The 17,809-nt window shown below is 35.4% G+C and overlaps 1 long non-coding RNA gene across 1 annotated transcript; it reads left to right on the top strand.

The window, feature by feature from the left end:
• Nucleotides 1-786: 786 nt before the first annotated feature.
• LOC113342774 lies at nt 787-1,745 on the top strand. Its single transcript, XR_003356830.1, has 3 exons — nt 787-883; nt 1,417-1,493; nt 1,611-1,745. It is a non-coding gene; the product is annotated as an uncharacterized LOC113342774 (long non-coding RNA).
• Nucleotides 1,746-17,809: the final 16,064 nt, after the last annotated feature.

Below are 17,809 nucleotides of genomic sequence, written 5' to 3'. Positions count from 1 at the left end.
TTTTTATGTGGTTTTAACATTTATGACCATGGTTATTTTAGGTTTATTATGGTAAAATATTGATGGAGCATACATACAGAGATGTTGATTTGGCTGCTGCCTTGCATGATAGTGATTGTGAAGTATTGTTTGTGGTGAACCTGAACTCCTAAACTCCAGTTATATTAAACCGTATTCCATGTTTAGCATTTTTTATTCAGTTTTTTTTTTCTTGACAGGAAAGAAGATACATCAAATTAAACTTAAACTACAGTATATAAGAGGAGTATTTTATGGGAGGAATTTTGAGCATTAGAGAATACATATAAATAATATCATTGTCAAGAGGTGTGGGATACTGTTAGCACATCCATTATGGGGACTGACTGTTCTATTTTCTCATACACTTTGGTGCGGTTCTTGAACAGTAGAGATTCATTCTCAGCAGCTTTAGTGAGCTCAAAATCATGCCAATAGATTGCTTCTACGGTAGCTAGACCATCCAATAAAAAAAATGAGCGTCAATCTTGCATTAATGCTAATTTGCTTTAGTGTGCTAAAGGTGGCTTTTTTACCCTGCTAAAGGCCACAAATTATTTTTATGATTGAGGCCACCAAAAAGCTAGGGCCGGGCCTGCCGCGGTTCCTTGGTACCCGATCAAGTTCGCTTAAAACCAAAAAATAAGTTATTAACCATGATAATTCGGCTTCACACACGACCTAACAACCGCTCTCCACTCACACACGACTATTTCCTTCTCATATTTCATCTCTTTCGAGGCTCTCAAAACTCTATCTAAAGTTTTTACCCCAGCTGCTCCCTTGTATTTTTATCTTAAAACAAAAACCACCATTTCTCTTCTCTTCAACCAAGGTCTGGTGTCTGTACCGTCAACACTAGTAGGTACGAGTTTTTATTTTATGTTTTTTTTTTCATATGTTGTCTATGAAATCAATGAAAAATGAAAATACATAACCATATTTGTCTAGGGTTTAAAATTTTTGATTGAGATTATGAATAATGTATATTTTAATTGCAGATTTAGGGTATTTGCTCTCTAGATTGACAAAATCAGTTGTTGTTCTTTACCTATTTTTGATTTAAGAAATAATCTTAACCTATGATGTTGTTAGAACATATCCAACATCACCTCTTGTACAGTCTGTAAACATCCAGGACTAGACTAGATTTCCGTGAAGTGAGTATATATTGTTTCCATAAAAAGGTTATACGTATCTTGTATTTTTAGTATGTAAGCAAATAATCATTTATAAATATATCTTCCGTTAGGGTTCTTTTCATGGATTGAGAAACCTACAGAAAAGAACTTGTTCCAACTGATGTTCAAAAGTTTTTCCATTTGTTTACATACGGTGTTGGTGAATACAGTTGTGCGATGTTGTATTTGGGACGTTAATAATTACAATTTCTTGCAGAGTTCAAGCAATGGATGATTCGGAATCTGGTTCAGAGCCTCAGCTAGAGAACAGTCCAAACAATGTTGAGAAACAACGTAAGTTAATTAATTGGTTATTTCAGAACTTTATTATCTTCGAGGAACCAGATTTCTTATCTGTTTTTATTTGTGTTAGTACACTTATTCTTCATAATAATGATTTGCTGATTGTAGCTAAGAAGACACCTCGAAGTTCGACGAGGCTACCACTTTTTGTGAGTGAGAACATACCGGCGAAGAAGCTGGTCCTTTTGAATGACGTCGGCATGCCAGTAGTAAGGGGTCAAGTTAATTTGAAAAGCTACATGGGAGTTATTGTAAGGGCGCATATCCCAATAGACGTTGACCATTGGAAATATGTACCCACTCCAAGGAAGGAACGACTTTGGTAACTGATATAGGCATGCCAAATTTGGCAACTGTATGAATGCATATCAAATTTTTATAGACAGGCATTTGTATAAATGCATATCAAATTTTTATAGGCAGGCATTTGTATGAATGAAATATCAATTTTTTACCATACTAACAAGTTTTTGTATCAACGTGTTCATACTGCTTGTGTTAAGAGTCGATTTGAAGTCGAATCAGATTTGAAAAAAACTTTGCTGAGCGGATGCGGAGAATTGTGGAGAAACTTTAAGTCTAGACTCACAAAAACAATTCTGGAGCACAAGGATCAACCTGAGAAACTCAAAAAACCACCAGAAGAATATCCACAAATTAGACAACAACAGTGGGATAGATTTGTGACTTCCAGATTGAGCGAAGAATTTCAGGTGTGCATTATTTACTTTCTTTTAGCTGTTTCCTTGTTGAACTTTTTCCAGTTATCGCCTTTAATGCAAGTTTATTTGTGGTCTAAAGGAATTACATGAAAAGCAATCAGAGAAGAGATCAAAAAATATGTAGAACCACCATTCAGGCCGTAATGGTTACGATGGGCTAAAGGAAATATTAGTACGTAATTTTTTTTATTTTTGTTCTTATTTGTAATATGTAACTAGCAACATCTTCATCATTATGGTTGTTCATTCAATAATTTTCAAATGAGTAGATAGAAAGGGGTGACTACACACCGGATAAAATTGATCGAGGTGTACTATGGAAAGAAGCCCGAAAGGTTAATGGAGAATACAAAGATGAAGCTTGCAAACAAAAGGGAGACGACATTGTAAGCTTTCTTATCTGTATAGGATGAGATTGGAAAGAGAGATAAAGGTATGGTTTCTTTTAATTTTCTTCTTTCTTCCTAATTTATAAATATTTTTTATCTGTGCAGGATGAGTTTGAAAAGAGACGTAAAGATGGGACACTTGATGAAGACAGCGATATTGATGCGATAACCAAGGTTTTTGGTCCTGAGCATGCAGGAAGAGTCAGGGCTGCTGGAAAGTACGTCACACCAAATTCTTTTTTCGGTAAACAGATAAGTCGCTTCAGAGTCACCAAGGCACAGTACGATGCGGTCCTAGAGGAAAATAAGCGTTTGAAACTAGCAAATGTTGTATTAGAAAAGGAGGTTCTAGAATATCGACAAAGTCATCAAGTAAGAAACAAATTTAACTTTTCAAAATTCTTATGATCTTTGTAGAAGGCAGTATGGATATTTCTTATTGTCAAAAAAAAGTTGGATATTTCTTGAATGATGATACATTAGAAATCATCTTGAGTCTATATTCAGTATTGATATTCTTTTCAAATTTTAGTCATCTGCCGCATATGGCGCCTATCTAGCTCAGTCAACTTTGTTTGCATCGTCAAGAAGCCCAAAAATTAGAAAGGTAGATGTTACCACGTTTTTTGTTATTATGGCGATTTTTTAACTTCTTTTCTTTCTCTTGTTTCTCTAATTTTAATCCAAGCCAACTGAATTTCTTTTCCAGAAATCTGTTACTGCTACAAAAAGGAGGAGTTCTGAAGTTGAGAAAGCATCTGGGCCCCATCTAGCTCAGCCGACAATGTCTGAATCGTCAAAAAGTCCCAAGATTAGGAAGGTAAATGTTACCACGTTTTAATTATTATTGTGTGATTTTTTTTTTCTATTTCTTTCTTTTGTTACGCTAATTTTAAATCTTGTTGTTACTAAATTTCTCTTCCAGAAACCCGTAACTACTAATACAGTGAGTTCTGAAGTTGAGAAGGTAAGCCTTAATAACATTTGTTTCATTGATCTCATTAGTTATTTATTTCTTAGTTGAATTTTGAACAAAGGATTTCTGTTTTCAGAGGAAGAGATCCGGGAGTGATATGTTGCTCAATTATAAGCAGAGGAAGGTAAAATAAATATCCATTACCCAGTACATAGTTGTGTTCCTTGGAATACCATTATAGTTGATAAATGGGTCTGTTGATCGTACAGATGCTCAAAGATCTCGACTTGGGGAGGTAATCTTTGACATCCCATGGTTGGGTTGAAATATTCTATTCATTTTTGTTTTGTTTCTTTCATTATTATTTTGTAGAAGCTAACTAGTTAATATCATATAGGGCACACCATGCAAGTTATTCACAGACTTTGATGAGCTGGCAGCTGGAAATGTCTTCGACAGCACCCCTGGTGAAAAGGTACATAATGTTCCCATAGGTGTAGGCAACCTTCGTGTTCAGGTCCTGACTGGTAAAGATCTTGAAGCATTAGTCCCAATACCTGTTGAAGATGAGATAGTTACCGTCGACGATGCTCTTGGGTCATTCTTGGCGTGGCCCAAAAAACTTATAGTCGTTGAGAAAAAAGTATGTGGTTATTGTTGTATTGTATTCTTTTAACTGTTTTATTGATACTACTTATTTTATATTTGTACTAATGAATCTTATTTTTTAGGGTGAAAATACAGCATCTTCTTCGGATTTCCTTAGGAATTTTTTGCACGAAGCAACTTGACATTTAATAAAATTAGGGGGGGCAGTTTTTGCTACAATAGAGTCCAATGTTTTCAAGAAGAAAACCAATGATTCTGTAAATATTACAGAGGGAGATATTGAGAGTATTTGCAAAACAGAACTGAGGGCATCTGTTACCAATGTTGTTATATACATCAGGTAATGGTAGTGCAGTATAATCAACAATTTAGTTATCATGGCTTGTTTTTCAGGTATTTGCATCAAAAATTTCTCTCCGCAAGAAATCAAAACAAGTTTTCCTTTATGGATCCTACGGATATAACTGCAAGTGCATCCAGTTCTCAAAACTAACTCGTGATTTGATAGCACGTATGGACATAACAAATGCATAACTTGTTTTCGTCCATATATGAAGAAGTAAGTATTGGTGTTTGTTGTATGTTTCAGTAGTAAGATTTAGCACACTTATATTTGGTAAGAGAAGGCCCTCTCTATTCATCCATTGAAGAAGGGGATGTCCGAGTTGTTTCAGGTGGTGGTTTTTAGCTCTTGATCCATATGTTTTATATACATACAACAAATAATTTTTTTATTTTGGAAAAGTTCTGTGGTTGATGTAGGAAAATGAATTATGAAGCCCGGGTATTTTCTTGGTTAATGGAAGTAAATATTAACTTTGGTTGTTTTGTACATTACAGCCATCATTGGGTCTTAATGGTTGTAAATTTAAGTATTCAAAGGGTATGGAGGCTGGATTCGCAAGGGGAGCACCAAGATAAAGAAATTGACAAAATCATGCGGAAGTCAGTTAGATTTGTCTTTTCATACTAATTATGTATTCTCATGAAGTATCTTCGTATTTACTTCAACTTATTGTCATCCAGGGTTGTGGAAGGATGCCTTAAAAAAAACATTCGAGTGGTTCTACTGTGTTTGGTTACCCACAAGTAAGTGCACTAACCTAGTTGTGATGATAAATTGTGAAATATCACATTATTAACCCACATATATGTTTCCTGAATATTTAGCATATCCCACAACATAAAAACAATTGGGATTCTGGATTTTATGCAATGCGATTCATGAAAGAAATCATAGAAGGGAAGCTAAAACTGAATACTACAGTAATGGTTAGTACACACTGTACACTTTCGAAGTTTTCTTGTTCTCCATCATATTTTCATGTTCTTAAAGTTGTTTACTTTAGAACTTATCTGTGTTTGTTGAAGGCTTTATTTAAAGTACGTTTTTCTCAAATGCTAAAATGAAATTTCCTTTGGCCAGAACTTGATGTGATTGTTATACTTAAAATGAAATATCTCTCTGGTTGATTTCGTGTTCTTTCTGCGGAGGAAATCCGAGTACGATGAAGATATCATGGAAGTATGAAGAGAATGGGTGAACCACGTGCTACCATTATTGGTGACATGAATTGGCGGGAGTAGATTTCAATCAACATTGAACAAAAAAATGCAAGTGGTTTTCAATTTCACTGTTGTTTTTTTTTTGGTAGTACGAAGAATACTTATAAATATTTTGAATTATTTAGTACATTCACTTGTTCTTATTGGTTTCAAATTACTAGTTTCGTACCATCTGTTGAACAGATTATTGAGTTTGATGACAATGTTAAGAATCGTTTACAATTAATTGTGTTTTAATTGAATCCTAAAAAGCTTTCCATAATGATCTGGATTAACGTTACAGGACATAAACTTCGCTTACAGTTTTTATGAATAAACTGTTACCCTAGAACAAGAAATTAAGTTCTCTATAACAGTTTTATTAAGAAAGTGTTACAGTTACTCGCCAACAGTGACAGGTTTATGAAGTAAGTGTTACTTAAGAATAAGAAACTAAGTTTATGATGGCAGTTCTATCTAGAATACGTTGCGGTACCTTGTTACTAATGACGGGTTTATGAACAAACTGTTATCTTAGTTTAAGAAATTGAGTTTTGAATGAGAGTTTTAATAAGAAAATGTTGCCGTAAGTAGTCAACGATGATAGGTTTTTTGGAAAACTGTCACCCAAGTACTAGAAATCGAGTTTCCTACAACAGTTCTATTTATAAACTGTTACCATAAAACGTCAACAACGGCAGTTTTATGAAAAAACTGTTATATAATAGTCATGAAACAGTAACAGTTTCTTAATAGACCTTTCGTAACAGGAGCTTTGGTGACAGTCCAAATATTTTCAGAACTGTCACATAAGTATTTTGGTAACAGTTTTTAACTGTCACCTAAGCCCATTTTTCTACTAGTGCACCATCAAAGCCTACTCCAAATAACTGACTTTTTGCAAACTTTATTTTCAAACCAGTTAACATTTCAAAGGAGAGAAGAATGAGCTTTAAACTCTTAACTTGTTCCACATCTGCATCAAGAAAAATGAGTGTGTCATCTGCAAATTGAAGGTGACTTATAAGCATTCCATCTTGTTTAACCTGAAAGCCTGAAATGAGACCTTGTTCTTGAGCTTTCTTTATCATGAAATTTAGAGCTTCTCCAACCAATAAGAACAAAAAAGGTGAAATGGGATCACCCTGCCTGATACCCTTCTTGCTGGTAAAGAAACCAGTTGCACTGCCATTAATGAGAACTGAGAATTTCACAAATTTTACACAACATCTTATCCATCTTCTCCACTTATCACCAAAACCCATGAGATGAAAAATTTCATCAATGAAATCCCAATTAACATCAAAATCTATTTTGCATAGAATACCTGGCTTGCCACTTCTCAATTTAGAATCAATCAATTCATTTGCAATTAGAACTCCATCTAAGATCTGTCTTTTCTTGTCAAAAGCAGATTGTTGTTGAGAAATAATGTGAGGAAGTGTGAGTTTAAATCTCTCAGCAAGAATCTTGGAAATGATCTTATACACACCATGAATTAAGCTAATAGGTCTCAAGTCTTTAATCTCTTCATGGAATACTTTTTTAGAATTAAAGCAATGAATGTATTCTTCAACCTCCAATCTAGAAAACCTTTATTTTGTAGTTCATTCAAAACTTTAAGAAAATCTTCTTTAGTGATGCTCCAACAGATTAGATAGAACTTGATAGGAAACCCATCAGGGCCTTGTGCCTTGAATTGACCCAATAGTTTAATTGCATCTAAACATTCATCCTCATCAAAGTGTTTTTGAAGAACTGCATTCATCTGAAATTTTATTGAAATTCATGTCTTCCATTGAGATATTCCTTGGACTTTGAGACCGAAAGATGTTTTGAAAATAAGAAACAATGCCATCTTTTATCTCTGCTTCATCACTAGTTATAGAACCATTAACCTTTATGGAACCAATAAAACTTCTTCTTCTCCTGTCATTAACAAGCCTGTGGAAGTACTTTGTGTTGTTCTCAAAATCTTTAGTATGAGTGACTCTTGCTCTACTTCTCAGCTTCTCAGCATTAATGAAAGTTAACTTGCAGTATTACTGCTTAGCATTAGCTCTTTCCTCCTTTGCAAGTCAGTAAGGCCATTATTAGCATCCTCAGCAACATCTAAAGCCATGAAGATAGCCTCCAATTCTTGAAGTCGACTGTCTACTGCACCATACTCCAATTTGCTCCACTCCTTTAATTTTACCTTAAGCATTTGAAGTTTCTTACAGAATATGTAGCCAGCACTCCCTGACACATAAAAAGAGAGCCACATATCTTTGACAAAATTGAAAAAATTTGGATGGGAGAACCAAAAATACTAACAGCGGAACGGTGGTGGTCCATGCTTCAATCCCTGAGAAATAAGAGCAATTGGATTATGATCAGAACACGGTCGTGCAAGATCCTGTTGAATTACTTGAGGATAACGACATTCCCAATCAGGAGACAAAAGGATTCTATCAATTCTGCTTCTAATACTTTGAGTTTGATTATTAGTCCAAGTATAACTGGCACAAATAAGAGGAAGATCAATTATATGATGTCTTGAATGAATCTATTAAATTTAGTCATACCAGCAGTAACATCCCCTCCTGAAGTTCTTTCATGAGTGAATCTAATCTCATTGAAATCTCCTCCTATTACCCAAGGGTAACTCCAAAAACATCTGACTTCTGCAATCTCCCTCCAAAAGAGTTTTAAATCTTCAGTGTTAGAGGCACAAGGTGCATAAACACTAGTGAACATCCATTCAAAAGAATCTGAAACATTCTTGCACAATAAAGTGATAGAATAAGGCCCAATTAGAGAATCCAAAACTTGAATCTTTGAGGAATACCACAGACAATAAAGCCATTTAACTTATTTATTGCTCCAGCATTGCCAAACTAGTAAATCATTGCACTGTTGTAATTTGGTTTCTTGCAACACTATGATACTAGGTTTCCAATCTTTTATTTTCTTTTTTACAACATCTCTTCTTTTAATATCATTCAAACCACGAATATTCCAATAAACAAGTTTTAAATCCATTGATAAAACTGAACAACCAAGAAAAGATTTTACTTAACCACTTAAGCAGAAATTCGATTTTCTAAATCGAAATTATGAAGATGAAGTTTAAAAGTCTCCATCATAGAATCATTTACTTCATCATTTGTACCTTTCAAATGAATGCCTAATTTTGGCCAAAGAGTAGCCATTTGAAATATCACAGTTTATGCGTTGTTCAATCAATTAGAATATCCGACCTTTTGGTTGTTGATTTAAATTGATTGACACTTGGATATTGGTCTTCGGTACCATCAAAGTTATCTCTCTAGTATTTGATAAAGACTCTTAAATTTCTATTTGCTTGAGCATATATCAAATCGAGAGATTGAGATATAACCTCTTTGATATAAGTTTTATCTAGATTGAGTCTGACTGTCTAGTTGATTCTCTAGAAAGTATATTGGAGTTTGTCCATACAGGTTGCTAAGAGAAATATTGGGTGTGGTTGTTGTACCCCGCTTTTTCAGTTAATGCTCCAATATCCCGATTCAGTTACTCTAGGGATAACCGTTTTTCTGTAACTTTTTTTTGTTAGAATCGGATTACATGTGTGTCCAAAAAAACAGATTGTGTAGCCTTTGATTTCATAACTGCCTAGCCAACAATTGGATTACATGAGCACTTATAAAACGAATTGTTATGTGTTATGTTAGGAATCAGACTTCATCTGTGTATCGAGCAAACCAATCTTTTTAAGAAAAAATGCCCAATTTTCTTTGTATCTTTTTTTTGTTGTTGTTAGAATCGGATTACATAAGCACTAATATAAACCGATTGTTGATGTGTTATGTTAGGAATCGGTCTTTATTTGTGTATCGAGTAAACCGATTGTATACCTTGAATTCAAAAATATACATTGAATTCCATAGTTGTTTGTCGCTTATCTCCGCATTCTCCAGGGATAACAAGGGAAAGCAACAAAGACTAGCGGAAAAAAAAATATAAGAAGAAACATGACCTTGCTTCTTCTCTAAGTTTGGTACCTTGTCGAAAGTACAATAAAAATTTGGCCGCTTCTCACGGAAGGGGATCGGGGAGTAAACCCAAAGACAAAGGGATCCACATCAATGACCCACCACCTCAAGCGAAGCAACCTACACAAGAAGAATCTGATTCTACTACACTTACTGAAGAAGAAGGTGATGATAGAGAAGTTGTTGAGGAAGAAGGTTATGATAGAGAAGTTCCTGATGATAAGGAAGTTGATGAAGAAGAAAGTGATAAGAAAGTTGATGAAGAAGAAAGTGAGAAGGAAGTTAGTGAAGAAGAAAATGATAAGGAAGTTTATGAAGAAGAAAGTGACAAAGAAGTTGATGAAGAAGAAGGAGAAGTTCAATAACAAGTGGAAGAACAAGAACAAGTCCTAAGAGGAGAAGTTCAATGACAAGTGCAACAACAAGTCAAAGGAGGACAAGTTCAATAACAAGGTAAGAAAGATGGTACAAAGAAGAAGAGAGGGCACCACATGCCCAACCCGCTCAAGATATTTCCTCGCGCCCCTAATAATCCGTTTACAGTTTACCCGGCGATGAAGGAAAGTTTTTATGGGGGTACAAAGAGAGTAGGGCCGCTGTCGTCTGCCATACTATAGTAACTACCCAAATCTTATGCTATTTAAGATTAAATTTATTATCCATTTAGTGTTTTTATTATTGTCTACCTTATTTGTTTTGTTTATAGGATCACAAGGATGACGTTCGTCGTATGAATCCAGGAATGTCAATGAGTATGATGAAGAATAGTCCGTGGTGCTACGCTATGGTACAAGATTATATTTGGTCGAGCGGGATAATTTGAATGCGCCGGTCGAACAGACGCAAAACAAAATCACGCCTAATGGGGCGCTAATACAAAATACGCCCAAATTTGGCGTAGCCGTGAAATCCCGCTTCATGTGAGGCGTTATTATGAATTGCGTCCCACCAGGCGGGACTGGAAATTGCACCCACCGCACACTCGTGCCGCATGTGCCAAGGTTTATACACCCTCGTTCTCATCGATTCCAGTTTCTTCTCATCGTTTCTATGCTATTTCTCTTTTCTGATAAACCCTCGTTCTCATTGATTATAGTTTCTTCTCACCGTTTCTACTGGGTTTTTTTCGTTTCTCTATCTCGAGTATCCAACGAAGACAACCCTAGTGCTATGTTGAGTATTCAACAGACAACAAAAGATGAAGAATGATTAACTTTAATCATGCGATGAGGTATGTCAATCTTTCTTTTTTTTATTCACCCCAGTTATAGTTCAATTATTCCAAACAAAGATCAAAATCCTATTTTTTAACACCCTATAATTGTTTTATTTCTTTATTAGAGTTGAACCCATGTCCTAAAAATTTGTATTAGGTTTATATTGAATTCGAATTTACTGAAAAAAAACCCTTTAAACCCTAATTATACACATGGTGAATCTAATTGAATTAGAGATTTTTGTTATGCGTGTCATTATGTCTAGTTTTAGGATGATTCATTATGTCCATCAAAACTGCCCGAACATCATCAATAAAAAATCACATCAAAACTGGCTGGACATATGGTCATCAGTATTAGGGTGATTAATTTTTTGGTTAATGTGACTATTGTTTTGATTAATTCATCTTATTTGGTTACTGTGATTATAATTGTTTTGATTAATTCATCTTATTTGGTTAATGTGATTATAACTTGGTGAAAGTTTGCACTTTTGTTGGGTGGAGCCACTGTATATTTTTTCGTATTGCTCCTCTGAATTGCAAAGACAGAGTTTGCAACATATGGTTATGAATTGTATTGGAGGTTCACATGAATTAATCAAACGAATATTCCCAACTTGTGATGCTAATTATGTTTTTATACTAATGTAGAAACGTAGAGAATAACGAATGATTGAACAAACATAAGTTGTGATGCTAATTATGTTTATTGTATGTGTACAGATGTCGACTTCGAGGTTCAATAATCGCATAAAGACGAACTAGAAACAAAAAGTTGTTTCACATGATAATTAGAATTTGATCTCTACTTGTCAATATAAGGAGGTTGATGTTCCCGGGTTAGGGAGGTTTCCTGTCATAGAAGATGAAAAACCACACTGTTCTAGGGAAATCATTGTTGCAGGCAACAATGACTCTCAATATACACATCGTGGTAACCTGCATTCGATCACTACGGGAAAAATATACATCTACAATTGGAGATTTACAACACTTCGCTATACATCGTAGAAAGTCCTATGTTTTACAACTGGTTTCAAAGAAAGAGTTGTCGTATATCATCACTACCAACCCTTAGGAACAAGGGGTTGCGCTAAGAAAACAAACGACAACTCCTTTAGCAAAACTGTTGTGACGACATTTAGGTATAACAACTTTGTTTCATAAGTGTGGTGACTTAGCCTATCACAATTCTCACAAGTGTTGTTGATGAACACAAAAATATGATAATGAAAAATACGTTATAGGGGAGATTCGAACATGAACCTAATGCGTGGATGTATAGCTCATCAACCATCCTTACAGTTCACAAGTTTAGGTTTTTTCTTTTTTTTTAATAGAAACGTATAACAACACTTATAAGTGTTGTTGAAGTTAAAATATAGAATGTGGGAAAAAATTAGGTTTGGGGGATTCGACCCTGAGCCTCCTATATGGAAGTCTACACCACTAACCATACCTACACTATCACAAGTTCTGTAAAGTTGGTGGTTCTTTAATATACTATTATGACAACCCTTCATAAGCGTTGTAAAACAAAATATAATGCTCAAAGCCGACTGAGACGCAAAGAGCGCGAAGCATTCTCTGTAACCATATACATTCTTCTCTGTAAATAATCACATACATTCTATAAGACCACCCACTTTAAGCAAAGCATGCAACTGGGAAATTATGTCAAAAGTATACCATCAAATTATAAGTTAGAAGGGAGGGAGCATATATATACGAATATAAGCAGATGTAGAGAAAATATGCACAAGTTTAGACCAAGGCAGAATTTAAGTGGGCAAATATAGCAACCATAACAACTGAAATGTCTCATTTTCTCTCCTCCTTCATCCGGCCTTGAGACCGGCAATGAAATGATATATCATTTACATTGGCGGAGTTAAAAATGGTGTTATAAAAGTAACAGAGCTAGCATTTTATAACTAAGCACACAAATGGAGCTGTTAACTGTCTTTTTGCAAGAAAAATACTAGTATTACTAAAGAAAATACAACCAGAGTATGCAAGCTGCATTCTTACAACCTGCAAACCTGTACATATGAGAACAGTGGTCTGCACTCTGCACGTTTCTGAAAAACATTAACATCTCCAAACCGATATTCACACACAAATGATGATAACAAAAGCAGCCCTGAATTACCAACAATAGAACATAGAGTTTGATAAGTGATAAATACACAAGCCAATACGCGCAGTCACATAGCACACACTGCAATACTGATATCAGCGAAAAAACACCCCATGTGCGGCAGTATCATGGATACATCAAATATCCATAGCAGTGGCGAGTGATAGCAGCTACTGCTCCATACTCATTCTCAATATAAGCATACTTCACAAAGAAATATCTTTCACTATTAATTAACAACTCATACAGAACTACACACTCAGCTGTAGCAAGAAACTTGAGAATAACAGTTGAAGTAGATTACTGAGAAGGCAAATAACACCAAATATTGCTAAAGTAAGAATACAATACCGTAAAAATAATAAACTACTGATCTAACTTGTGAACTTCTTTTTCTTCTTATTTTTGTTCTTCTTCTTTGTCGGAACCACTATGGTATATTCCCCATCTTCTCTTAAGTAACTCTCGCTCTCGTCATCCATTTGGAAACCAAGAGTTGAAGTATCCACTGGTTGGAAATTTGTGTCATGCTTTTCATTGTATTCCTCTAATTCATGGAAACCCCTAGGCGGTGGTTTCACCATCACATACCAGTTAGATGTATTTGACTCTCGAGAATAGAAAACTTGTCGCGCTTGCTTTGCTAAAATGAATGGATCGTTACAGTATTTGTTCTTATGCTGCTTTAAATTGACTAATGTAAAGCCATCTTCTACCTTCACACCAAAATTGGTGTGAGCCCAATCACATTTGAATATTGGAATTTGAAACATATGATTGTAGTCCAACAATAAAATTTCTTCTAAAACACCGTAGAACCCACTAAGGTTGTTGATTCAATTGAAACTCCACTGTTTTGTGTGACTCTCTTAACATCCTTCGTAATAAACCTAGTGTCATTGATAAGCAAGCCTTTATATGATATGCAGTTTTCTAACGGCCCATATGACAACCATTCTACCGTGTGTGATATTGGCATGCCTTGTTCAATTTGCATCTTAACCTACAAATGTATAATCTCAGGACAAAAGAATATAACTAAATTTGTTATCTAAGCATAAGAAGTTAGATTTATATGATTCATAATCTGACTAAGAGTGGACTAAACATACTTTTTGTTGAAACCAATCTGCAAATGTGTCAGACTGTATGGAATTGAGTTGGTCTTCACTAGTAATTGCCCTCCCAGCAGGAGATTTTAACTCGTCCATATGCATTCTAAGACAAAATTAAAATTAGAAAATGAAGTATTAATTGACAGACCATTTTTAATAAACGTGAACATCATACTTACATCATATATGGGTCAATTTCGGGTGTGTTAAAAAGCACATATCTGTGATCTATCTTTAACTTCTCACTATCCATACGCACTTGGACACCTTTAGAAAGAGGACGTGCTTCCGGTGTGGAACCATTTTGAGTGTTTTCGTTATGCCTTTGCTTTACTCCTGTTTCAGCTGCTTGGGCCTTACGAATATCAAAATACCTAACACACTCCATTCCAAGATAACACTCGGCTATACAAGCTTCAGGTTGTGCATAATTATTTACATATTCTTTGAATGTCTTCATATACCTAGGAAAGTTGAGTATGCAACAGTTACTAGTTAATTAAATATTAGTATCTCTAAGATACAAAGGGCATAACTTTCTACACGAAACCAAAAAACATAAGTAATATAAATTAAATTGGCATACCTTTCAAATGGATACATCCAACGATATTGTACAGGTCCACATAATCGCACTTCTCGATCTAGGTGAATTGTCAAGTGCATCATGACATCAAAAAGTGACGGAGGGAAGTACCTCTCCATCATACACAAAGTCTCAGCAACTTCTACTTCAAGTTCTATTAATCTATGGAGATCAACTGCCCTTTGGCATATTTCGTGAAAATAAGAACATAACCTGAAAATTGCCTCCCTTGGCCCTACAGGTAAAAGTCCTTGCAAAGCAACGGGTAAGATTTGTTGCATAAGAACATGGTAATCATGAGCCTTAAGAACACCTAAGCAACCATCTTTTGAGAAATGCTTTCTAAGATCAGAACTAAAACCATATGGAACCTTTAAATTTCTCATCCTATTATACAATATAGCCTTTTTCTTGTCATTTAAACAGTATGGTGCTGGTGGAAGGATCATTTTTCCATTTATCTCTATTGGATGTAATTCTGGTCTTATTCCCATACTCTTCAGATCATTGCGGGACTTTAGACCGTCTTTTGTTTTGGACTTTATATTCAATATGGTACCAATAATACTCTCGCAAACATTTTTTTCTGTATGCATAACATCAATATTGTGCCGTAGTAATAAATCCTAGGAAGATGGAAAAACCCAAAATTAGTAATTAATTTTATAAAGAAATAAAACATCAGACATTTAATCTATGGAAAAACCCAACATTGATAATGTGAATTTTAGAGGCTAACATGGTGCAAAGCAGAAGAACTCATAGCCAAATATTAACAAGTAAGTTTAAAGTTATGGAACTAACCTTCCAGTAAGGCAAGTCGAAGAATATTGACCGTTTGTTAAACACCCGAAGTTCAGTTTCATCATCATTTGCACCAGAAATAGCCGCATCAGCAACAACATCCCTTTTCCGCTTCCCACATTTAGAATTACCCACATTTGCACTTGCTGCCGCACTACTCTTGCCCTTATTCTTCTTCTTTTGCTCATTCTTTTTCCTTATCTCCTCCTCGTTCTTCTCCGCTTTCCCAAAATCATTTGTAATACTATTCTGACATTCAAGTGCCGCAGCACCAGACATAACAGGTGGCTTTTCCTTCCTCTCAATCTCTCCATTAAACCAGTCTTTTTTCTGCCGAAGAGGATGATTATGACGAAGAAATCTCCTATGATTCAAGTACACAGTTTTACGACTAAATGCCAACCAGTTTGAAAGTGTATTTTCACCGCAAAGAGGACAGGCTGCCTTCCCTTTATACGTACATCCAGATAAATTACCATATGCAGGGAAATCGTTTATTGTCCACATTAATAACGCCTTCAAGTTAAAATCTGTTTTAGTAAACGAATCATATACCTGCACCCCTTTCTCCCACAACTCAAAAAGATCATCAATCAAGGGCTGCAAGTATACATCAATGTCATTACCCGGTTGTTTTTTTCCTGGAATCAGCATGCTCAGAATTATGTTGTCACCTTGCATACACAACTGAGGGGGCAAATTATTAACCACGAGCATCACTGGCCAACAACTGTGGGCTGCGGAAAGATCACCAAATGGATTAAATCCATCAGCAGCAAGCCCAAGACGCAAATTACGGGGATCTGAAGCAAACTCGACATACTTTTTGTCTATGTGCTTCCAAGCCAAAGAATCTGTTGGATGAAGCATCTTCCCATCCTTACTCTTGTTCGTCGCGTGCCATATCAACTGCTCAGCCAGTGCTGCTGATTGAAACAATCTTCTCAATCTCGGCACAATGGGGAAGTACCTAAGCACCTTCACCGGTATCTTCTTTTGCGGCTTGTCTATCATTTCAGCATCATCCATGTTAGATGTGTCTGCCTTCCACCTAGAATAATGACATTTAGGACACTCGTCTGCATCTTTCAAATCTTTTCTAAACAAACAACAATCATTAATACAAGCATGTATTTTCTGGTAAGTCAATTGATAAGATTTCAGCAGCTTTTTCACTTCATATGTTGAGCAAGGAAGACAATGATATGGCGGCAACAAGGAACCGATTGTCTTGAGAAGTTCGTCAAAAGATTTCCTAGATAAACCATTTACTGTCTTGTGCCTATACAATTCAACAGTGATGGATAACTTTGTGTGTGTTTTACAATTAGGATATAACGGTGTGTCCGCCTCTTCCACATGGTTTTCCAAACCCTCATCTTGCACAGGTTCATGTCCCTGATCGATATGTGCATCAGCTTCAACAACAGCATTTATATGATATGATCCCCTTGTTGCTCCCTCTTGGTGTACATCAGTAGAAGTGTGTATAATGTCCCCGTGAAAAACCCACTCAGTGTATGTAGGATCCCAACCTCGTTTCAGCAAGTGAAGATGCAATTCTTTCGAAGGAAGTAGGAAAGTGAGATTCTTACAATCAACACAAGGACAACTGAATTCAGAAGGATTTCCAAGTCTCTGACAAACGGTATCTATGAAATTCTTCAAGGCCTCCTGATAGGGAAGATCACCCCTACATGAAAGAACGACGAAATAATTAATCACGGAATAACACAATAAAAGAGGGAAAACCAATGTAAAGAATGTAATATTCTACAGTGAACAACATATTAACCTTGGCCAATGAACCCAATCTTTATTCATAATTTTGAATGACTTGAATCTGCAAATCTGTTCAGTTCTTCAATCCAGTTAAAAAAAACCTTTCAATTTCCCTTCTCAACCAACACTGGAGCCACTTCTTTGGTTGGAATGTTGAATTTATTAAAGATTAATGGCACCTGGCGCAATCAAAATATGATAGCCAGCATAAGTAACCACAACGGATTAACAAATCATAACATATTTACATATACAAAAAAATGATTGGAGCAGTAATTCTCTCATATTATCTGGGTGGTAACTTCTTAAATTACATTGATGCATCATTCATTTCACTGATGCACGAATCACTGGCCGTATGAAAATTATATTTAAACTTTTTTCTAATGGGGTGCAACCGGGCAGGTCCATATCATACTGCCTACTTCAATGAAAACCACACATTTATATCTATAATATAT

Source organism: Papaver somniferum, unplaced genomic scaffold, assembly GCF_003573695.1.
Source record: "Papaver somniferum cultivar HN1 unplaced genomic scaffold, ASM357369v1 unplaced-scaffold_47, whole genome shotgun sequence".
NCBI classification, from domain to species: domain Eukaryota; kingdom Viridiplantae; phylum Streptophyta; class Magnoliopsida; order Ranunculales; family Papaveraceae; genus Papaver; species Papaver somniferum.
The sequence above is the reverse complement of the archived record's forward strand: the minus strand, read 5'-3'. Positions and strand labels throughout refer to the sequence as shown.